A 24,435-nucleotide genomic window follows, 5' to 3' on the forward strand; every position below is an offset into this window, starting at 1 on the left:
GCATACTTTCACTTCTTTCAGATTTCTTGAGGCTTTTTTTATGGCCTAACATGTGGTCTATCCTGGAGAATGTTCCATGTGCACTTGATAAGAATGTGCATTCTGCTATTACTGAGCAAAGTGTTCTGCAGATATCTGCTTTATAGTGTTGTTCAAGTCTTCTATTTCCTTGTTAGTCTTCTTCTTAGTCGTTCTATCCATCATTGAAAGTGGGGTATTGAAGTCTTCAACTATTATTGTTTAGTTGTCTATTCTCCCTTCAACTGTATCAGGTTTTGCTTCATGTATTTTGGGGCGTTTTTGGGTGCATGTATTTTTTTTTTTTTATCTTTTTTGACATTCTCTATTTGATGGCACATTGTTCTCATACTTTTATTTAATTCTTTGTAAGAGTTTTCCTTTAGTTCTTTGAACATTTTATAACAGATTATTTATAGTCTTTGTCTAGTAAATCCGACATCTGGACTTCCTCAGGAAGAATTGCTATTGACTGGTTTTTTTCCTGTATATGGACCATATTTTCCCCTTTCTTTGCATGTCTCAAATTTTTTGTTGTTGTTGAAAACTAAACATTTTATATAATATAATATGGCAACTCTGGAAATCAGATCTCTCCCACCCCAGGGCTTGCCCTTGTTGTTGTTCATTGTTGTAGTTGCTGTTACTGTTTATTTAGTGCCTTTTCTGAACTAATTTTGTAAAGTCTATATTCCTTGTCACGTGCAGCCACTGAGGTCTCTGCTCAGTTAGCTTATTGATTATCTAATGATCGAACAGAGTTTTCCTTAATGCTTTCAACCAATAAAATTTCTCCCATCTTTTTCTGAGGGGCTCTGTGTGTGTATTGATGCACACCTTCAAGGCTCTGGCAATTTACAACTCTGCCTGAATGCTTCATTTCCTGCTTATTCAGAGTCCCAAGACCTGCTAGAAGTAAGAGATTGGGGCCTTTTCAAGTCAGTCCTGGGGACACACACAGCCCTGCACATGTGTGTGTAGCCTTCTTAATCCCCAGGAGTATGTCAGAGCTTTTCAAAGCTCCCTATGGACATCTCATTCATGAGATTTAAGGTTTGGGGCCAGGCTCTTATTTGCCCAGCAGGCATCACCACCTCAGGTAAGTGTGATGTTAAACAATTGCTTATTATTATTTTTGACAAATGCTCTGCAGATAAAGTGTCTCACTGAGAAAGCTCTGAGTCAGATCAAATAAAGACAAGTCCTGTGAATTAGACTTTTCCAGGGAGCTGCTGTACAAGTCAAATCATGACAGTTCTCTGACGATGGAGCTTTTGGGGATCTCCAAACTCATACTTCCCCATTCAGTGACAGCTAGGCTGCTGGTTTTCACAGCTACTGTGGTTGTGAAGCTGCTGATTCTCCAGGCTACCACAGAGCTGGGGAAAGAGGCATGGGAATAGAGCAAGTTAAAGTGCCACAAAGCTCGGGACTTCCCCGGTGGCACAGTGGTTAAGAATCTGCCTGCCAACGCAGGGGACACAGGTTCGATCCCTGGGCCGGGAAGATCCCACATGTCGCAGAGCAACTAAGCCCACACGCCACAACTACTGAACCTGTGCTCTAGAGCCCGCCAACCACAACTACTGAGCCCACGTGCTGCAGCTACTGAAGCCCACGCACCTAGAGCCGTGCTCCGCAACAAGAGAAGCCACTGTCATGAGAAGCTTGCTCACCACAACAAAGAGTAACCCCCGCTCACTGCAACTAGAGAGAAAGTCGCACGCAGCGACGAAGACCCAGCACAGCCACAAAAAAAAAAAAAAAAAAAAGAGCCACAAAGCTCATTGTTCTGCTGAGATTACACCATTTTTCTCGAATAAACACTCTGGATTGTTGCAAGGCTTTGATTAACTTCCAGAGCTCTGAAAATGTAGATCTTGACCATTTTTCCAGTGCTCTTATTGCTTTTATGGGGGAGCAGGTTTGGGGCGGTGCTTACTCTGCCATTCTGAACATGTTTTCTTTCATGAAGTGTTTTAAGTGGGGGCCTAACATTGTCAGATCTTCATTTTGTTAAAATCTGTCTGGTCTCAGCATTGAGAATCACTTGGAGGATGGGACAGGCAGCAAGAGGATGGTTAAGAGAATCTTACTGGGGATAAGTAACGGCTGCCATTCCCAGAGCAGTAGGAGTATAGCTGTAGAGAAGTAGATCAGTCCAGGAGACTCAGGTAAGATACTCGTTTCTTTCCCCCGGTCTACTCAGTCAACCAGGAGCTGAAATAGGACTCACACTCTATCAGACAAGCAGGCCCAGAGGGAATCAGCCCAGACACAATGCAGGGAAGAGCATTGCTTATCTCTGGGCAGCCCAAGAAGGCTTTCTGAGCAGGAAATCCCCAATGGGGGGTGAAGTAACTCTTGGGAAGGGGCAATGAGGGCTGACATGAGGGGCTGGGGCCTGCGTGCTCCTTGGCCTCTGCTGCAGGGACAGCTGGGGGGCCGACCAGAGCTTTGCCATCTGGAATCCTCCAGGAGCACAGATTTTCTCAAGAGGCAGCCCCCAGGTGCACCGTGCTCCTGGAGACCAGTAAGGGAGCCAGGTAAGAGTGAAGTGGGCTGCTTTCTTCATTTCTTTCTCTCCCAGGCAGTTCTCTGAACAAGCTTTTGTATGTCCCAGATGTTCCTGCCTTTGTTCGAATTTAATCCTCCCTATTTATTCTCCCCAGTACCTGTTTATTATGTTTCATTTCTCTTTAGGAGCTGGGGCTCAGACGATCTGCCAAGACTGATCTTATCTGCACTTGGGCAAACACAATCGTGCCATGCCTTGTCATCCAGCTCCCATGTGAAAGGGCCAAAGAAGGAGAAGAATTAAAAGCAACATCCCAAAGAGATTTAAAAATAAACATGAAAACTGTTCCAAGCCCCATTCAGAGGCTCTCACAAAGTCCTTCACTAGAGACACAATGAAGCCCACTCTCAGGGCCCTGTCCCTCTGCAGCTGCAAATCATGTGGCCTTGGCTCTTGATTCCTGCCTTGAAGAAGGAACTGCGGCTCTGGCCAGAGCTGTGAAGACAATGACACAGAACTTCTTCCCTGCTCAGATTCCAAATTTGGGAACGTTACAGCCATTGGAGATCAGAGCTTTTGGCCTTTGATGGGGTCCCTGAGGCCGACAAGGAGAGGAGGGTCCAAGGCCTCAGAGTGAGCTGAGTCCTCGGGAAAGATTCGGACACAGGCCTTCCGATTGGCCCTCTAGCCCTTCCTCTAACAGCTGCACACGCACACATGGACGCTGAGGATCCCTGCGAGAGCGGAGGATTAAACCACTGAAGAAAAAAAGAGATTTTATTTCTTATCACCCTTCATCAGACACATCTACGAAGGCCAGCCAGCCAACTGTACTGTCTCTAACCCGGACCTCTGGGGATAGCCCTGGACCTGGAGCCACCAGGCCCTGCCAGCCCCACCTTTGGGAGCTGAGAGCAGACACGGTCTGATTCTTCACCATGGATTGGAGCAAAAGCTTTGGAGGCAAGTCACAGTGAAACCATCCCCCCACCACCTGGGGGAGGAGGAAGGGCCTCTCCTAAACTGTCTCCTGAACCCTACTCACACCCTTGTCCCACCCTCCCACATCCCCATCTCAGCCTAGGACAGGAGTGAGATGGGGTCTCAGGTGGGCTTAGGGCCAACTCCTCGGCAGGAAGTGTGTTAGTTCCCGTAACCCACTGCACCCTAGCTCTTTTAATCCTCACATCAGCTCTCCAAGGTAGGAATCAATATCTCTGTGGTGGGCATGAGTCTACCAACACTATGAGAAGTTACACAAGTTGCCCAAGATCACACAGCTGAGAACTGGCAGCTCTAAATTTGAGCCCTGGTCTATTGGCTCCTAAGCCGAAAACATGCCCAGGAATCTCCAACGCCCCAAGGTTCCCGCTGCCTGGTCCTCCCAGGACTGTCCATTCTACCCACCTGGGACGGACAAGCCTTGTGGCTGCACGGCCAGGGTGGGGTGGAGAGATGTGGGGTGCTGCAGTGTCCCGCATGCATCCCTCGGTCACCACAAATGGCTCGTTTTATAGCGGTGGCTGCGGCAGAAGCTTCAGGCGCCATTGCCTTGCAGGATTGACATCAATCCTCATTCAAATCAAACTCCTCTGAAACAGGCTCCAATGGAGGGGAATTTTCTGCTAAGTAAGGTGTTATTCACCCAGCTCCCAGCTCTCTGGGCCCGGGCTGAGCTCAGCAGCAGCAGGCACTACTCCACACTGATGAACCCACTTAAATACCGATTAATAGGCATGGCAGCACTGGCCCAGGCAGACTCCACGACCCCCCGGGCTCCTCCAGGCTCCTCAGGCCACAGAGCCTGGAAGCTCCGCCGTATCCTCGCCGACTCTCATTCCAGCCCAGTCACCGAGTAGCAGTTGGATGCCCTCTGGTCTGAGGGTGAGGAGCTGGCAGTGGAGGATAAAAGAGGGGAAATTATTATTCCTTTTTTGCAGCTTCTTTCTTACCAGCCTTTGCAGGGTTTCTGACGATGGGGCAGACAAATGACAAGCCCCATCGGGAAGGAAGGGGAGTAGCTCTGTCCTCTACCATGGCTCCCAGCACCCCACAGAGAGGACTGGGTGACTCCTGCCACACTGAAAGCAACAAGAGAAGTCACCCAGACTTTAGGTTGAGACTGTACCCCAACAAAATGCCATTTCAGCTCTAGCGTAGCCCAAAACATGCTTTGATGTCCCAAATCCAATAATTTCAGCCATATACAAGTCCAATCTATGTAATTCTCAGAATTTAAACTTTTACAGCTGAAAGAATTCTTAGAGAGTTGCCGGTCCAAGCTCATTTTACAGCTGAGGAAACTCAGGACCAGAGAGAGAAAAGGTCGTGCCCAAGGTCACACAGCTAGTAAGCAGCAAAACCAAGGCTCATACCCAGATCTCCCGACTCCCCGTGCATTGTTCTTTCTCTTATCCTGTTTCTCCCCCTCCCAAGAATACAAAGATATCACTGACAGCCAGAAAGTAATAACCACATTTACATGATTTCCCAGTTTACATATTGCAATAGATATCTAAATTGTTCTTAAGTGATTTGTTATTAAATAAGATCAGAGAACTCAAAAATAGATTTCTGAACTCTGGTAAATAAGAATACACCTAAATGTAAGGCCAGACACTATCAAACTCTTAGAGGAAAACATAGGCAGAACACTCTATGACATAAATCACAGCAAGATCCTTTTTGACCCAGCTCCTAGAGAAATGGAAATAAAAACAAAAATAAACAAATGGGACCTAATGAAACTTAAAAGCTTTTTCACAGCAAAGGAAACCATAAACAAGACCAAAAGACAACCCTCAGAATGGGAGAAAATATTTGCAAATGAAGCAACTGACAAAGGATTAATCTCCAAGTTTTACAAGCAGCTCATGCAGCTCAATAACAAAAAAACAAACAACCCAATCCAAAAATGGGCAGAAGACCTAAATAGACATTTCTCCAAAGAAGATATACAAATTGCCAACAAACACATGAAAGAATGCTCAACATCATTAATCATTAGAGAAATGCAAATCAAAACTACAATGAGATATCATCTCACACCGGTCAGAATGGCCATCATCAAAAAATCTACAAACAATAAATGCTGGAGAGGGAGTGGAGAAAAGGGAACCCTCTTACACTGTTGGTGGGAATGTAAATTGATACAGCCACTATGGAGAAGGGAAGTTCCTTAAAAAAACTAAAAATAGAACTACCATACGACCCAGCAATCCCACTACTGGGCATATACCCTGAGAAAACCATAATTCAAAAAGAGTCATGTACCAAAATGTTTATTGCAGCTCTATTTACAATAGCCAGGACATGGAAGCAACCTAAGTGTCCATCATTGGATGAATGGATAAAGAAGATGTGGCACATATACACAATGGAATATTACTCAGCCATAAAAAGAAACAAAATTGAGTTATTTGTGGTGAGGTGGATGGAGTTAGAGTCTGTTATACAGAGTGAAGTAAGTCAGAAAGAGAAAAACAAATACAGTATGCTAACACATACATATGGAATCTAAGGGGAAAAAAAAAGGTCATGAAGAACCTAGTGGCAAGACGGGAATAAAGACACAGACCTACTAGAGAATGGACTTGAGGATATGGGGAGGGGGAAGGGTAAGATGTGACAAAGTGAGAGAGTGGCATGGACATATATACACTGTACATATATACATATATACACATATAGATAGCTAGTGGGAAGCAACCGCATAGCACAGGGAGATCAGCTCTGTGCTTTGTGACCACCTAGAGGGGTGGGATAGGGAGGGTGGGAGGGAGGGAGATGCAAGAGGGAAGAGATATGGGAACATGTGTATATGTATAACCGATTCACTTTGTTATAAAGCAGAAACTAACACACCATTGTAAAGCAACTATACTCCAATAAAGATGTTAAAAAAAAAAAGGAATACACCACACTTATTCATCTGTCTTTTCGACAAATGCTAGCTAAGCACCTGCTGCTTGAATGACATGGCGCTGGGTGCGGGGTCTACAGGGTAAATGCATCAAGCGTGGTCCCTAGTCTCACCAAACTTAGAGTCTAGTAGGGGAGACAGAACAATCTCACACACACACATGCAACTATAAATGTTGCCATGCAAAGAACTGCTATGATAGAGCTAAGGGCCAGCACAGAACCTTGGGGATGACCTGCTTTATGTTTGGAGGATTGTGGAAGGCTCCTTTGAGGCGGTGACAGTCAAGCTGAGACCTGAAGGATGAGAAAAAGCCAGTCATGCAAGGAGACAAGCAGGAGAGATCCAAGCAGAGGGAATCAAAGCTGGATTTCTTATCATAGACAAGGAAGTGAAAATATTTTTAAATTAATATGAGCCCATTATTTTAGAGACTGGAAAGCTATTCCATTTCTTCACCTAATTGCTCTGCTTCTTAGAGATGGTGCTCTATTGATCAGCCTTTCTGCGTTGCTTGTCACAGTCTTGTATCATTTGCTCAATTTGTGGCTGAAAAGAGCCCTCTCAGAGGTTTGGAGGGACTGTTCATTTCTCTCCCCAAACCCAAATGATGGTTAGCAGAGTTGTTCAGCACATAGACTGCAATAAGAAGACACAGGTTCCATCACTTCTTAGTTGTGTGACCTTGGGCAAGGCGCTTCCTCTCTGAGCCTCAGTTTCTTCATTTCTGTAATTGAGGATACTAAAGGCACAATCTCAGAGGGCTAAAATAGTGTGTGTGAAGAACCTAGCACAGTACCTGGCACATTGTAATTGCTCCAGAAATGTTACGCACTGTTATGGTGGTAAGCCACATTCAGACAAATTAAACTACCTTGTACATGCAAGCGTGCTGGTTAACGCTTCTTCAATTTTTTCTTTCCACGCACATTGCAGCAAAAAGCAGATCCCTCTGTGGTTGTGACCGAGGGCTTGTGCTTAGAACTACATGGGTCCTGGCAAAGATGGGTAAGAAGACTTGTGTGGGAGTCGGGGGGAGGCCTGAGACCTGGAGTCAGAGGTGAGATCTTTTAAACTGGGCGAGTGTTGCTCAGGGCAGAACCCCAGGGAAGGTGTCAGCCCTGGGGGACACCAACATGGTGACACTTACAAAATAAGGAAAAAGAGAAGACCCAAGAAGTGGAAGCCGGAGCCGGACTGGCAAAAGCCACAGTTGCTGAGCTGGACTGCTCAGGACTCAAATACAAGCCAGCAGAGCGCAGGAGATTCCAGCCATCGGGGAAAATCCAAACAGGGCCCTATTCAGGACGAGGGAGAGTGCTCAGAAGGCCTGGGAAGCTTTGAGCTGGCTAGCAGGTGGTCTCCCTGAGGGTCAGCATCTCTATGCATCAAAGAATTTGGTTAGAACTTGTCCTCTCCACCCACCTTGGAGACATTTATATCTGTGCCTGAAGAAACAATCACATCTGACAAGAAAACTTAGGGTTCAGCCAGGAGATCCTTAAAGTAATACACTTTGTTGGATATGTTTTTATATTCTCTCTCCATTGAATGATACTTGGATTTCCTCTCTCTCCCCCCCCAACCCCCGGCTCCCCAGCTTGGTCCATAGCATCTTCTAGGTCAGGGGTCCCCAACCCCCGAGCCATGGACAGGTACTGGTCTGTGGTCTGTTTGGAACCCGGCTGCACAGCAGGATGTGAGCAGCGGGTGAGCGAGTAAAGCTTCATCTGTATTTACAGCCACTCCCCATCACTTGCATTACCACCTGAGCTCCACCTCCTGCCAGCATTATGGTGAGTTGTATAATTATTTCATTCTATATTACAGTGTAATAATAATAGAAATAAAGTGCACAATAAATGTAATGCACTTGAATCATCTGAAACCACCCCCCCATCCCCCGTCCGTGGAAAAATTTTCTTCCACAAAACCAATCCCTCTTGCCAAAAAGGTTGGGGACCGCAGTTCTAGGTCATGCCTGGGACTCGCCTTAACTGACTCCCAAATCTTGCCTCTAACATCATGGACCACATTCTAGGCTTGCCAAAAGCTTTTGTAATTACCACACTTCCTTCCCTGGCATTAGCCAGATCCATGCTGAAATTCTCCAAGTCCAGCTCATCTAAGTGGCTTTCCTGAAGTCAAATGCAAGGAAGCTTTTCTGCTTTAGCCAGCTGGCAGGATTAACATTCATTAGGATTTCTTTAGCCCACTCCCTTGGCCTCCCCCTTCACATACCCACCAAACCCTGCGACATCCCCACTAAGCTCTGGAGCTCCTTGGAAAACCATTTGAGAATTGCTGCTTTGATCCAAAGCCCCCATTCTATCCTTAGGAAAACTAAGTCTGGAGTCACGGTCTCAGCTTCATCACAGCCTATACTCCATGTTCAATCCTTCCTTGAAGTTCAAGCAAGACAAAGACAGAAGAGCCAAGTAGGGAGGCCTCCATCTCCACGGGGGGCTACCCATCTTCCTCCTGTCTCTGCCTTCCCAGATCCCAAAGCTACCTCTTTTCATGGTAGACCAACCAGTACATGAGTCAGTTCTGCACTGAGGTTCCAGATACACCCTCAGCACCCAGCTGGGGAGACTCAACAGTGAGTCACTGTGCTGGCCAGTCCCCCAGATCAACTCTATTTCCTTTTCTAACCTGCTCCCTGACCCACGAATCTGACCCTGATACTGGGTTCAACCAATGGGAGTCACTGCAAGGTAAGAGGAGAGAGAGATCGGGTCATTTCTTCTCCACTCCTTCCTGCTTTGGTGCCATGCCTCTGGAAGTAGCTACATCCCTCTGTGACTAACCGCTCTCACCATCCCCACCGGCTCCAGCTCTCACTGGGCCCCAGTAACGTTATTTCCTCCCTTTGTCTCTTTGACCCTAAGTGGTATGAGCTCTCTGCTGCTGTGCCTCTCTGGGTGGCCCCTTGTTGATTCCTTTAACTCTGCCCATACCTCTGTAAGTAGTACGTTCATAAGAATTTCTTCATTCGAATCATCCAGGATGAATTCTATTCTCACCAGGCTCCAAAATGATGCAATCACATTCCCCAGACTCAAGGCCTAATGGCCCAGCCTTGGCAGCATTAAGCCTGCCTGTCAAAGCCCCAGGCTGCCCCAGATCTAAGCTCTGCTACAAGACCTTAGGCCTGGGATGTAGGCTTCCCTGCCCTACATCTGGCATCACATCCTCCCCGGGACTGCCCTTTGATGCCCAGCTACTTCCCAGCTGGTCTTGATCTAGTGAAAGGCCTTGCCTCCCCAGTCCTACCCTCTGGCCTCTCCTCAAAACTCCATGTTGTCCAGGCCAGAGCCAGCCTCATGTCCTCATGGCCTAGGCCTCCATGTGGCCTTGGCTCAGACACACCCCATTTATGCCTTTTCCATACCCTTTGCTGGCCGCCCCCCACCATGGACTTTTCAACCAGTGCTCCAGGGCACTGCAAAGAAGGTATCCCCTATGGAGAATACTGGGAGGAAAACCAGATGAGTACAGTATATGGAAACCAAGGGAGGAAAGAGTCTCAAGAAGGGGGCGATCAGCACAGAGAGGGTATATACAGTGAGTTCATATCCAATCACAGTACACTCTGCGGTCTGGGTTTGGAACCCGGATCCTCTGCTTGCTAGATATATATGACCTTGAACAAGTCAGATGGCCTCTGAGCCCCAGTTCCCACTACGTACAAAGGGAACAATGATGGCGCCCACCTCCTAGGGTGGTTCCATTATGTAACCAAGTTGTAAAGCCCCTAGCACAGCACCTGACACATTCGAACTGTTTGGTAAGTGGTAGCTCTAACTCTGAATATTAATTCGCTCAGCAAACACTCGTGGGCACTCACGAAATGACCCTGCCAATGAGGATGCTGAACCAAGATGGGCTCTAGTCTCAAACAGATGACGTCAATCACTAAACTTCAAGGGAGCAAATGCCGAGTGGCCTAAAAGAGGCCCGGAGGGTGACTACAAGAGTCCTAAGAAGGGAAAATTCCTGTCGTTGCCAAGGTATGTGTTAGCAGAGCTCCAGGCACAGAAGCTCACCACGGACGAGAGACCCTTTGAGCCAGGCCTTGAAGGATAGATGGACGAATAGCCGGGAAGAGAGAACAGCCTGGGCAAAGGCCCAGAGGGAGGACGCTGGACAGCCAAGAGGGGTTCTCAGGGCTCCCTGCTGCTCTCTGGTGCCAAACTCAAGGGTAAATGGTCCCGAGTCCAGACGGCAAATTCATGGCAGCCGCAGCTCCCAATCCTGCTCTCCCCGTCACAAACGCTGGGACAAGATCATTAGGTGATTATATTTTTAAGGCCCAAATTGTTTTATTTGTTTCCCTGCCAGCTTTCATGAGGCCATCAGTCATTCCCCACACAGATAACATTTCTTATGTACATTGACAGAATAAATTACATGGTTCTCATCCGGCAAATCAACATTACAGGGGAACATTATCTTTTGCAAAACGCTGCCTGGGCACATCATAAATCCTAAACAGGTTTATTACATCTGTCTTGTCATAGATTCATTTTATTGAGAAGTGGGGTTTTTTCCAGATTAATAATCACATTAATAGACGAGATTCTTTTTCAGAGGATTGTTTTCTTGGAGAAACCAAAGGAAGAATTTCACGGCTGCAGAGCCTTGTCTCACTGGTGAAGTAAGGCTGTCCTTGTCATGCTGGCAGTGTCCTCCAGGGCTGGGAACTGGGAACTCTTGACTCACCCGGGGACTTTGAACCAGCCCGTGTTTCCTAACCTCTGATTTCACAGCTCTCTCCAAAGGACATATCCAGAAGCTTCCAAGAGGGTGTCAAACATGTATTGTTATATGAAACCAATCAAATGAATATTTAATGAGTAACTAGCCTGTGTGCAACTGACAAACCAATGGGGGAGAGAAAGCTAACCCACATGGAACAGTAAGAAAACAATTCAGGAAGGAATATGGAGAATCAGGCTTCCGGCCTCCCTCCATGCTTTGGTGGCTCAGCTACCCCGGGATGGGTGACTTATTGACTCTGGGCTTCTTTCTCCTCTTTTTGTTAAGCGAATGGATTGATATAGATCAAGGGCTAGCAAATTATGGCTCACGGGCCAAATCCAGACCCTCATCTATTTATTAAATGAAGTTGTATTGGAACATGGCCACACCCATTCATTTATATTTTGTTTATGGCTGATTTTGTGCTGCAATGGCAGAGCTGAGTAGCTACAACAGAGACCGAATGGGGTGAAAAGCCTGAATTATTTACTGCCTGGCCTTTTAACAGAAAAAGTTTGCCAACCTCTGGCCTAGGTAAACTCTGGGTGGAAGATTTGAGAGCCGAGTAGTGGGATCAGTACTGAAGCGCTCATAGTAACATTGACTTGAGCCCACCGTGCTAAGGGCTTTCCTGACATCATCTCATGTATTCTCAAAATGCCTCCATGACAAGATTCTATTCTATGGATGAGGAAACTGAGGCTTAAGTGGTCTGGTGACTTTTCTAACATCACCCAGAGGCAGAGGCAAGCTGGGAACTCAGGCCTGTCTGAAGTCAAAACCCTTGTCCTTGCCTCTCCAGTGGACGTGTTGCCTGGAGTCTGGAGATGGTAATCAGTGAGGGCTGGGGAGGTTTCTTAGAGGACCTCAAATTTGGCACATAGGACTTTGACGCGTGGAGAGGAAGGAGGAGGAGTTCCCGGCAGTGGGAACTCCTGGGGGATAAAGGAAGCGATCGTTATGTATCACAGAGCTAGCCCTGGTGTAAGGTGAGAGACTGGCCTCTCACCAGTGCCCCGGGCGGGCATGGCCTCACTCAAGCCTTACAACCACTCTGAGGTGGGTGCTCCTCTGCCCCCCTCCCAGCCCCAGAGGCCGGCGTCTGCCCACAGTCAAGTTTCCCTCTTCTCTGACATGTATTGAGTGAGTTTTTTCACCATGTCTGGCTCTCACCTGGGCTAAGGGAGAGAGCTGGTGGGATACTTAGGCCTTTAAAGTGGGATCACTCAACGGGGGAGCAGGAGGCATGGGGATGGCAGGACCCAAGGGGAAGGCTAAACTCAGGGGCAAATTGGAGGCTATCAGAGTAGCTGACCATGACCTTCTGGGGATCATCTCTCAACCCCTTCTCTGTTCCCATCAGAGAAGACTTTGTGTCCGTATGATGGGCAAAAAGGCCCCACACACTCAGCTGCAGTTACCCCTCTGACTCATGGCCCCTGCTCTCCCCTCCATCACTCTGCTCCAGCCACACCTCCCCTGTCCCCCACACCAGGCCCCCTCGCTACACAACCCCAGAAGATACTCTTCACATGGTGGCTTTCGTGAAAGCTGTCCGTGGAGTTGGGCGACTCGCACCCCTTTGCGCTTGCTGTTCCCTTAGCCTAAAATACTCTACCATAACATATCCAAGGGCTGGATTCCTCAGCTCCTTCAGGTTTTTGCATAAAAGTCATGTTCTCTGTGCATCCTTCCTGACGTTTTATACAAAATTACGTCCTCCACACCACACCCTCCCTTCCCACCTTCCCTGCCTTAGTTTCCTCTATATCATTTACCTCCACCTGGTTTATTTGTTTACTGTGTCTACCAGTGCTCCCTCTCTGCCCCCAGGAAAACATAAGCTCCATGAGGGCAGGATTTTGGCTCTTCTATTCATTACTGTATCTCTAATACCTAGAATAAAGCCTGGCACATAGTAAGTGTTCATTATATAATTGTTGGTTAGAAGTATAATACATCTTAACATTGTTCTATAACTTGCTAGATTTGGGTTTTTGGACAAGCTATTTCACTTTTCTAATACATTCTCGGTTTCCTCCCCTGTAAAATTAAGGTGAAAACAGTATCTTCTTCACTGGGTGTTATTAGAAATAATTGAAAAACAAAACAGAAGAAATGTAACATGCTTGGCTCAGAGTGTAGCCAGAGCCTCACACACAGCGGGTGCTAGGAAGATGTGTCCCTTCTCTTCTGAGGACAATCACTGAAGTCAAACATGACTGCACTGGAGTCAAACATACCTGCAGGTATACCTGCATACCTGACTAAAGTCAAACATAACTGCACTCATACCTTGAACTTGAAGTCAAGACCAAGACTGCGTCCATCAGGCTCTGGTGTCAGACCACGGGAGAAACTCAGCTTCACTACTGACTAACAATGTGACTTAGGAAAGGTCCTTCACCTCTTTGCATCTCAGTTTGCTCATCTGTATAATGGGTTATAACAAAGTCGACTTCATAAAGTTGTTTGGGACACTGAATGAGGTAAATCATGAGAGTTACTTGGCATAAGACATGGTCCATATGATCTCAATAGATGTTAATGATGAGGAAGAGGATGATAAGAATCCCCAAGAAGGCTGCCTGGGAAGGAGGTGTTGGCCCAGCCTTCGAATCCTCTGGTCCTTGTCCTCTTGGCAGGGTGTCAGTTCCTGACAGATCAGGCCTGAGCAGGTTAATGTGCAACGGCTTCTCCCCCCATCTCCTTTTTTAGCACAGAAATCCGTCCTAGCACCTCTCTTTATCCACTTCATCAGTCTCAAACCATTGGCTAATTGCACTCCCCAGCACCCCCCTCATTCCCTGCCTCTCCTACAAGCTCAATAACACACAGCTGCCTCCTTCTTTGGGGCCCCACTGGGAAGCTGTAAACAAAATATAGCAGGTGATACCCCAACTGCCTGCTCCAGGCTCCCTTTCCCCCATCGGCCCCCTGCTCCTCTCTCTCATCCCCACCTGCAGGAAAATGGCCCCACGAGAGCCATGCGTGGAGGAGGGATAAGGGAAATGGAGTTGCAATAAGATTTCATGGTTCTCTCTGGCTTTTATGTCTGCAACACTCTAACTCCTAACTGGTTGTGAACCTTGAGAAAGGAAAACACAGGAGCTTGACATTTATCCCAGCTTTCTGCCAGTGGGCACTTTCCAGACCTCAGCACAGAGAGTGGCGCCCAGAGAGAGAGCAGAAGTCCTGCTGGGGGAAGAAACAAGAGACTGACATTTGAGGCAGCCGGGGCAGCTGGAATTTGTGGGGCAGGTTATAGGAGAGTTGGAAGAGGCGCAGAACAGGAGAACCAGGATCTGCGTAGGGGTTTTATTGAGTCTTTGACTGGGTACAAAGCTGGGTACGTACAGAGCGAGAATTTGTGCTGCCTGACAGAGAACAGCTCCTTGCATAGTGCGAGCCAAACAGAGGTTTTGGAGGTCACACGGTGCTGGAAGATTGTGGAGTCTGACCATCCAGAGTGGAGAGATCTTCCCGAACAGCCCGGGCATTCAGCAGAGACTCAAGGGAGACCAGACATTAAGGACTAGTCTATACTCACCCTATCATAGCCTAAAACCAAGAAATGGCAGACCCAAGCTGATGTACCAGTACATTAGCTATGCCTCTCAGAACAAAAACACAACATTCTTTAAAGGAAGACAAGAAAAATCTAGACCTCAACAATACAGCATCCACCACGTCAAGTATACCCTTTTTGTTATGCAGGAAAATGTAACCCATAACCAGGAGAAAATTTATCAGTAGAAACAGACCTAAAGATGACACAGGTGTTGGAATTAGCAGTAAAGGACTTTAAAACTGCCATTATAAATACGTTTAAGGATTTAAAGGAGAGTACTATGTAGTGAATAAACAAATGGGAAATCTCAATAGAACAATGGAAACTACAGAAGGAACCAAATAAAAATAACAGAACTGAAAAATGTACTGTCTGGAATTAAAAATTAACTTGATGAGTTAAACAATAGATTGGAAAAAAATTTTTAAAAGATCAGTGAATTTGAAAACACAGCACTTGAACCATGAAAGCTGAAGTACACAGAAAAAAAAGAATGGGAAAATGGCCTGTGGAACAATACCAAGCAGTGTAACATAAATGGAATTGAAGCCTAAGAAAGAAAAGAGAGAGGCTGGTGTTGAAAAAAAATTTTTTAATAATTACTGTCAAGAGAATGAGAAGACAAGCCACAAACTGGGAGAAAATATTACAAAAGATGTAACTGATAAAATATACCCAAAACTCTTAAAACTCAACAATAAGAAAACAAACAACCCAATTTAAAATGGGAAAAATATCTGAACAGAATTGTCACCAAAGATGATATACAGTGAGATATCTCTTTAAAACAACAGTGAGATATCACTATACACCTATGAGAGTGGCCAAATCCAAAACACTGACAATACCAAATACTGGTGAGTTTGTGGAGCAACATGAAATCTTATTCATTGTTGGTGGGAATGCAAAATGGTACAGCTACTTTAGAAGACAGTTTGGCGGTCACTTACAAAGCTAAATGTAGCCGTACCATATGACCCAGCAATCACATTTCTTGGTATTTACTCAAATGAGTTGAAAACTTACACTTACCCCAAAACCTGTACATGAATGTTTATAGCGACTTTATTCGTAATTGCCAAAATTAGAAAGCAGGACTTCCCTGGTGGCACAGTGGTTAAGAATCTGCTTGCCAATGCAGGGGACACGGGTTCGACCCCTTGTCCGGGAAGATCCCACACGCCACGGAGCAACAAAGCCCATGCGCCACAACTACTGAGCCCGAGTGCCACAACTACCAAAGCCCGCACGCCTAGAGCCCGTGTTCCGCAACAAGAGAAGCCACCGCAACGAGAAGCCCGCGCACTGCAACAAAGAGTAGCCCTGATTCGCCGCAACTAAAGAAAGCCCGCGCGCAGCAACGAAGACCCAACGCAGACCCAACGAAGACCCAACGCAGCCAAAACTAATTAAACTAATTAATTAAACTAATTAATTAAAGAAAAAAAAAACAAAATTAGAAAGGAAACAAGATGTCCTTCAATAAGTGAATGAATAAACATACTGTGATACACCCAAACAATACAATATTATTTAGTGATTAAAAAAACAAGTTATCAAGCAGTGAAAAGACATGTAAGAAACTTTAAAACATTACTAAGTGAAAGAAGCCACTCTGCAAGGCCTACATATTGTATTATTTCAACTATACGACATTTTGGAAAAGGCAAAACTGTGGAGACAGTAGAAAGGTTAGTGGTTTCCAGGAATTAGGGGGAGGGAGGGATAAATAGGTGGAGCACAAAGGATCTTTAGGGCAGTGAAACTGCTCTGTATAATACTGCAATGGTGAATACATGTCATACATTTGTCAAAACCCTTAGAATATATAACACCAAAGAATTAACTGAAATGTAAACTATGGACTTTGGTTGATAAAGATGTGCCAATGTTGATTGTTTTTAAAAAATTTTTATTAGAGTATAGTTGATTTACAATGTTGTGTTACTTTCTGCTCTACAGCAAAGTGAATCAGTTATACATATACATATACATGTATCCACTCTTTTTAGATTCTTTTCCCATATAGATCATTACAGAGAACTGAGTAGAGTTCCCTGTGCTATACAGTAGGTCCTTTTTAGTTATCTATTTAATATATAGTTGTGTGTATATGTCCATCCCAATCTCCCAGTTTAGCCCACCCGCTTTTCCCCTCAGTAACCGTAAGATTGTTTTCTACATCTGTAACTCTATTTCTGTTTTGTAAATAAGTTCATTTGTACCATTTTTTTAGATTCCACATATAAGCAATATCAAGCGATATTTGTCCTTCTCTGTCTGACTTACTTCACTCAGTATGACAATCTCTAGGTCCATCCATGTTGCTGCAAATAGCATTATTTTGTTCTTTTTTATGGCTGAGTAATATTCCATTGTATATATGTGCCACACCTTCTCTATCTATTCCTCTGTTGATGGACATTTAGGTTGCTTTCATGCCCTGGCTATTGTAAATAGTGCTGTAATGACTATTGGGGTGCAGGTATCTTTTCGAATTATGGTTTTCTCCAGGTATATGCCCAGGAATGGGATTGCTGGATCATCTGGTAGCTCTATTTTTAGTTTTTTAAGGAACCTCCATACTGTTCTCCATAGTGACTGTATCAGTTTACATTCCCACCAACAGTGTAGGAGGGTTCCCTTTTCTCCACACCCTCTCCAGTATTTACTGTTTGTAGATTTTTTTAATGATAGCCATCCTGAGTGGTGTGAGATGATACCTCATTGAAGTTTTGATTTGCATTTCTCTAATAATTGGTGATGTTGAGTATATTTTCATGTGCTTTTTGGCCATCTGTATGTCTTCTTTGGAGAAATGTCTATTTAGCCCATTTTTTGATTGGGTTGTTTGTTTTTTTGTTATTGAGCTGCATGAGCTGTTTGTATATTTTGGACATTAATCCCTTGTCAGTCACTTCGTTTGCAAATATTTTTCCCCATTCTGTGGGTTTTCTTTTCATTATGGTTTCCTTTGCTGTGGAAAAGCTTTTGAGTTTAATTAGGTCCCGTTTGTTTATTTTTGGTTTTATTTTCATTACTCTAGGAGGTGGGTCAAAAAAGATCTTGCTGTGCTTTAAGTCAGAGAGTGTTAATGTTGGTCATTAACTGTAATAAATAAACCACAGTGATGCAGAATGTTGATGGTGAAGGAGGTTGTGTGTGTATGATAAGAAGGGATATGTGGAAACTCTGGACTTTCTGCTCAAGTTTGCTGTGAACCTAAAATTGCTCTAAAAATAAAGTATATTAATTTTTGAAAATACTGAAAAAGTTTCATATATCATGAATATGTCCATCCACAAATCCAAGAAGTTCAACAAACCCCAAGCAGTGTAGACACACACACACAAACACACACAACACCATCAAGGCACATAAGAAAATTTCAGAAAAAAAAAAGAGAAAAAGAACTCCCTCCCCACAACAAAAATGCCTACAGATAGGAGAATGAAGATAAAAATATATGACTTATCACTGATTTACCACTAGACACAAGTTAGAAGGCAAGGAGAATTTACAGTGCTAGAAAAAAAATAAACTATCACCCTAAAAGCCTATATTCAGAAAAAAAATCCTTCAAAAATTAAGGTGAAATAGAGACATTTTTAAATAAGCCAAAGCTAGGAGAATTCATCACTAGCTGATCTGCATTATAAGAAATGTTAAAGGAAGTTCTTTAGGTTGAAGAGAAATGGTACCAGATGGAAACTAGGATCCCCATCAGGGAATAAAGTATGCCAGAAATAGTAATAAGTATGAGTCAGTGTTAAAGACTTTTCTTAATTCTTAATTTCTTTAAAAGAAAAACTACTGTTTAGAGCAAAAAATGATACTACATTGTGGGAGTTAACATATGTAAAAATACAAAAAAATGTCAAAAATAGAACAAAAGGGGGGAGATTAAAATCTACTGTCGTAAGATTCTTACATTGTATGTGAAGGGGAATAATATTAATTCAAGGTAGACTTTGATAATTTAAGAATGCATATTGCAATTCCTAGAACAATCTTTGTTTTTTTTTTTTTTTTTTTTAGCATCCAAAATCTTTTTAGTAACACGGTAGGACCTGGGGTTAGTTTTTGTAGCCACGGCTAGCCCATCGGCCTCCGGCACGCTCAAACTTCCGGCCCTTGGAGCGTACATAGGGTTTGGTGTGGCTATGCGGGGTTCCCGGGGCCTTGCCGACATGCCTGTACACCTTTCGGCCCTTGCGAGGACCAGAGAGGAGGACAGTGCCACAGCCCTTGGGGGAGTCCAGGGCCAACTTGTCGAAGGTGAGGATCTTGCCCCCGGCCTTGAGGATGCAGCTCCAGGAGCAGCTGCTCACTCGAGGAGCACACACCTTCAGTTTGGGCACCTCCTGGACATGCACATCATCGGTTATAGTCCCCACAACCACAGCTCTTTTGCCTTCCCAGCCAGGAAGCTTCATCTTCCAAATCACCTGGGAAAGGGACAGACGTGGCCAGTTGGTGTGACTCATGAACAACCTCTTCAGTACACCTTGATTGAAGGTGAAGTTGGTTCGTCTAATAGAAACCTGTACAGCTTGACCAACAGCCTTAGGTAGATGTCCTGGCTCTTGGGCTCCTTGCATGGAAACTTTCGGTCCTTGTTGTGCTGGATGTCAACTCCCATGATGGCTCCTCCTCCTTAGCCAGGTCCAGAAAGAGAGAGCTAGAACAATCATTTAACAAGAGATGTAGATTTTTTTAAAAAACTAGATGAGATAAAAACAGAATACTAAAAATTCTCAAAACCCAAAAGAAAAAGGAAAGGAGGGAAGAAAATTTTAAAATAACAAAGTGGAAAAACAGATATCTAATGGCAAAATGGTACTTTCAATCCAACCAAATCAATAATTATATTAAATGTAAATGAACTAAACACTTTAATTAAAAGGCAGAAATTATCTGACAATAAAAGAGCAAGACCCAATTATATCCTTTTATAATAAGACACACACTTTAAGTATAAAAACACAGAGAGGGGAGGGATAAACTGGGAGATTTGGATGGGCATATACACACAACTGCATATAAAATATATAACTAATAAGGACCAACTGTATAGCACAGGGAACTCTACTCAGTTCTCTGTAATGACCTATATGGGAAAAGAATCTAAAAAAGAGTTGATATATGTATATGTATAACTGATGCACTTTGCTGTAGAGCAGAAAGTAACACAACATTGTAAATCAACTATACTCCAATAAAATTTTTTTTAAAAAGATTTGGGGCAATTGCAGTAATGACTGTGGATTAGATTAAAATATTGTATTAGTGTTAAATATTCTAAAATTGCTAACTTTTTGGGTGATGTAAGAGGATATTCTTGCTCTTATGAAATGCATACTGAAACATTAAAGGGGTAAAGAACCTAATATGTGTAATCTACTCTCAAATGGTCCAGAAAAAAATGAATATAGCTAGAGAAAGGTAAGGCAGATTCTGCAAAATATTAAAATTTGATGAATCTGGAAAAAAAATTTTAAATAAAAATAAATAATAATATAAACACAGAGAAGTTAAAAGTGAAAAGATGCACTAATTTAAAAAAAGGATATATTAATATCAGCTGAAGTAGATTCAAGACAAGGAATACCACTAGAGGAAAGGAGGAAATTTTCATATGATAAAAAGAGTCAAATAATCAAGAAGACAGAACAATCCCAAATATGTATGCATCTAATAACAGAGCTTATGAACACATGAAGCAAAAATGGACAGAACTAAAGATCTGTGTGTTTCACCGTATGTAAATTATATCTCCATAAAAACCTAGAAATTTTTTTAAAAAGACAGGTTCTCTGGCACAGAAATAGGTCTGGGGCTCAAGGTCAAGACATAACCTGCAGTCAGAGTCCCAGAGGGTTGTCCCAGAGCTCTGAAATCCCTCCTGCCTGCAGCCAGGGAGGAGCCCTGGCAGCTGGTTCAACACAGAGCCAACGGTCTCAGGGGAAGGTAAGAAATCATACCTGTGAGGGAAGCAAGGGACAAGGGCAGGGAGCTGGTCAGAGCTTAACAGACACCACTAGTAGGTAGAACACAGTGTAATGTCCTATGTCAGCCCTTTTATTTTCCTCATAATCCTTACTATAACTTGTAACCATTGCGTTTATCTATGTGTTATCTCGGTTGGTGTCCATCTCTCCCCTAACCTGTAAATCCCATGAGAGCAGGGACCATGTCTGTCGTTTCCACCATCTTATCTTAAGCCCTGGGCACAGTGACTGACATATAGGAAGGCCCTTGACAGTTGACATTGGATAAATGAGTGAATAAATGAATGAATGAGGACATAAAAGAAAGGGAATGAGAGAGGAGGGAGAGAGGAAGGGATGGAAAGAAACAAAAAAGAGAGAAACAGGAAAAATCTATGTCCTACTCCCCCTAGAAGGGCTAAGGCAGTGTCATGAAGAATGGGAAGTCAACGTACAAACCCTCAGATCTCTTTTTCCATCTCAAAGTTTCCCAGGAACCGTTGCAACCCCTGATTAGGCTGCCCTGCTCCTATTCCTGTCCTGCCACCTGAGCCCCTGACCTCAGCAAGACCCTGAGGACCAAGGGTCTCAGTGGAGATCCTCTATGGCTCCTCCCAGGACGTTGTCTCTGACTTCAGTGTGTCCTGCACTAAATCAGACCTTTGTCTGCCAGAGCACAGTCTCAGCTCCCCAGGGAAGGAATCGACAGTCCCTAATTTGCTGCCTCCCTACCCCATCTCCACAGTAGGCCATTTCCCAGACAATAGCCATTGTCACTGCCTTTGTGCAGGCCCAGGCATCCTGAAATTGAGTCTCCAATCTCCTCGCAGACGTGCACAGGAAATGGAAAATCCATGCCAGTCCCTGCTGGCACACCGGCAGTTGATTCCAGAGCACACAGGACACCTGTTCCCTGGGGTGCAGAGTGGACAGATAGATAACTTGAGACAGCCTGAGCAGAGGGAGATCTAACTCCCATGACCAGCCCTCCAGGGTAGGATCAGCAACTTCCTGGGAGCTGAGGACCCCCACAATCCCCTACTAGTATCACCACTCACAGCAGGGCCTGATCGGCTAGGGTCATCCTCGGAAAACCTAGGGACCCCAGAGTTCCAGAGTCCTATTTTTAAGAAGGCCTCCTTGCTTCCTGGCAGAACAAAGGATTCAAGGAACTAGCAATCTTCAGAGAGGAAGATAGACCATAAATGCTCCCACCCCCAGGAACAAACCTTTGAAAGCACAAAGCCGACCAGCGGTAGGAGAAACCCCTCCTTTCCATTCCTCAAAGGGCAGCCTGCAGATGCTTCTGACTCATGCTTTAAAAACTCTGACTATTGATCCACAGCTGCATTAAACATAATCCTAAATATTTCGGGACAATCAGGGAAATTTTATTATGAACTTGATATTAGACAATACAAAGGATCTTTTTTGTTGTTAATTTTGTTAGGTGAGATAATGCCTTGTTGTTACGTAAGAAAACATCCATTTTTTTAAAGAAATGTATCCTGCAGGATTATAATGATGCAATATTCAAGATTTGCTTTAAAATACTTTACTACAGAAAAACAAAAGAAGGAAAACTATCATAAGGCAGAATCCAGGTTTAGCAAGATAAGATGCTATGATTGATTAAAGATGTCTGCCCTAGGCAGGGGATATGCAGCAAGGACGGGAAGTGGAGGGGAGTACAGGATATCAGCTACATATCTGCCATCCTGACTCTGGCCCCTTGTCTGTCAGACAATTGTCTACTTTGCCTTTCAGGCCTGCTTCAAAGAATACCTTAGTTATGTATTGATTAACTGGGAGTTAATACGTTCTTACATAATTCAGTCGTGGTTTTTTTTTTTTTTCTGTTTCTGCTCTAGGACAAGCCAAAAATGAGAGCCAACAGGGCCTTGGCCTAACAATTGCTCTCATTAATTAACTTTTATATGAAAGTACTGATTTTATATTTTAGACTCAGCTAAATGATTTCCCCTTTCCTTACTTCCCAGCAGGAAGTGATATTAATAACTGTAATTTATTGGAGGCCCACCATTGTGCCAGGCAGTGTGCCAAGTGCTACACACACGTATCACCTCATTCATCATCACCCGTGAGCTAGGACTGTGTCACCCCCGCATTTCAGGTCCAAGTTGGAATCATTCGCACAAGGTCATACAGAGGATGAACAGTTGAGTCAGGCTGTCCGATACCAAAGGCAGTGCTGGAACGTTGTAAGTTCCCACCTCCCACTGAACGCCTAGGCTAGGCTCTTATAAATTTTTTAGCCACAAGAGAGCCGGGACTTTGTGGAGTAGAGGGCCAGATAGAGAAGAGGAGATCAAGTTCCAAAGCTCAGCTGCTGAGAGCCGGTAACCCCGGGGGAATCTCTGCTCTAAACAAGAGAGGGAAAGAAGAAACAACATCTGCTAAGGGCTTCCCCAGCGCCCCGTGGAACCACTCTCCTCCTGGCGCTCAGAGCAGCTGCTCAGAAGCCACCGGGGAGGGACTCCCTGCTGTGAGGGTTCCAGGTGGCTGGGGCCACTTCCCTGAAAACTCAGCCCTCTCTGGGGCCAGCATTCTGCGTATTAGCAAAATGATGGGTGAAAACTTGGGGATTCAATCAATGAAATCGGGGAGACAAATTTGGGGTTCCGTTAACATAATTCTAATTGGATGCAATCCTTAGCTCAGGGTTTTCTTATTTCACAATGGCAATTTGAATCGAAACTTTTGTGTGAGTTTGGTTTTTTCTGTGGGTTTTGAATTTTTACCAGTAACTAAATATCTTACCTGCCATGCTGTGGGAGGGGTGTGTCGTCCACACGGAATGCAAAATTCCAATGTGGGCATTAAACGTCTGGCTCATGCAAAGAATCTGATATTCTAACTGAAATGATATTTATTTAGAAAGAAGGAAAGGTTGGTTGCTTTTCTCTAATTCTCTGTGGTTTTCTGCTTCTGTTGCCCCCGCCCCCGTAAAAAAGGACTCCAAGGTTTTCCCAGGAGTCAGTGAGAATTGCTGGTAATAATTTGGGGGTGGAAGTTAGTGAATGTAATATGAATGAGTTCAAACTTAAACAGGTCAGGGATTTCAGCTGAAATGTTGGGAATGAGGCTTGAGCTCGCGGGAATTGTCCAGTTTGAACTGGCTCAGTGAGTATGTCCAATTGCAGTATTGGGTACAGTACAGATAACCTGCTGCATTGAAATGCTGTACCTGCATTTGTGTGGGTTGTGGTCTTTGATAACCTTCATTGGCTATGTGGCTCTCCATTAAGAATTTGGGAAAATACTGAACTAGAGAAACAAATGGTTAAGACATTAGCTTGTCCCACAACTATACCCAAGGTCTTAAAAATAAGCCCTCCATGCTCCCAAGTTCCACAGCCTTCCAAAAATCATCCTTCCCCTTAAAATCTAGGTAGCGATCGTCTGAGTCCCCAAACGGTTTAACTGGAAGAAAGACTCACACTTTCTCAGGTTCTCTCCCCAGCGATCTCTGAAAATCCCTGAGGAATACTTCCATGTCCCAGGTCCCATGTCCCCTCAAAGCAACCCTGGTTGTTGCTAGAACATTAAGCAGCTGTCTGACTTCTGGTCAGCTTGTTCCTTCATTTCTGCGTTGCATTTCTCTGGATTATTTCTGCTCTCCTAAAAGTCC

The 24,435-nt window shown here is 44.4% G+C and overlaps 1 pseudogene; it reads right to left on the reverse strand.

The window, feature by feature from the left end:
- Positions 1-18,869: 18,869 nt before the first annotated feature.
- LOC137760974 (large ribosomal subunit protein eL18 pseudogene) lies at positions 18,870-19,435 on the reverse strand (annotated as a pseudogene).
- Positions 19,436-24,435: the final 5,000 nt, after the last annotated feature.

This window comes from Eschrichtius robustus, chromosome 3, assembly GCF_028021215.1.
Source record: "Eschrichtius robustus isolate mEscRob2 chromosome 3, mEscRob2.pri, whole genome shotgun sequence".
NCBI lineage: Eukaryota > Metazoa > Chordata > Mammalia > Artiodactyla > Eschrichtiidae > Eschrichtius > Eschrichtius robustus.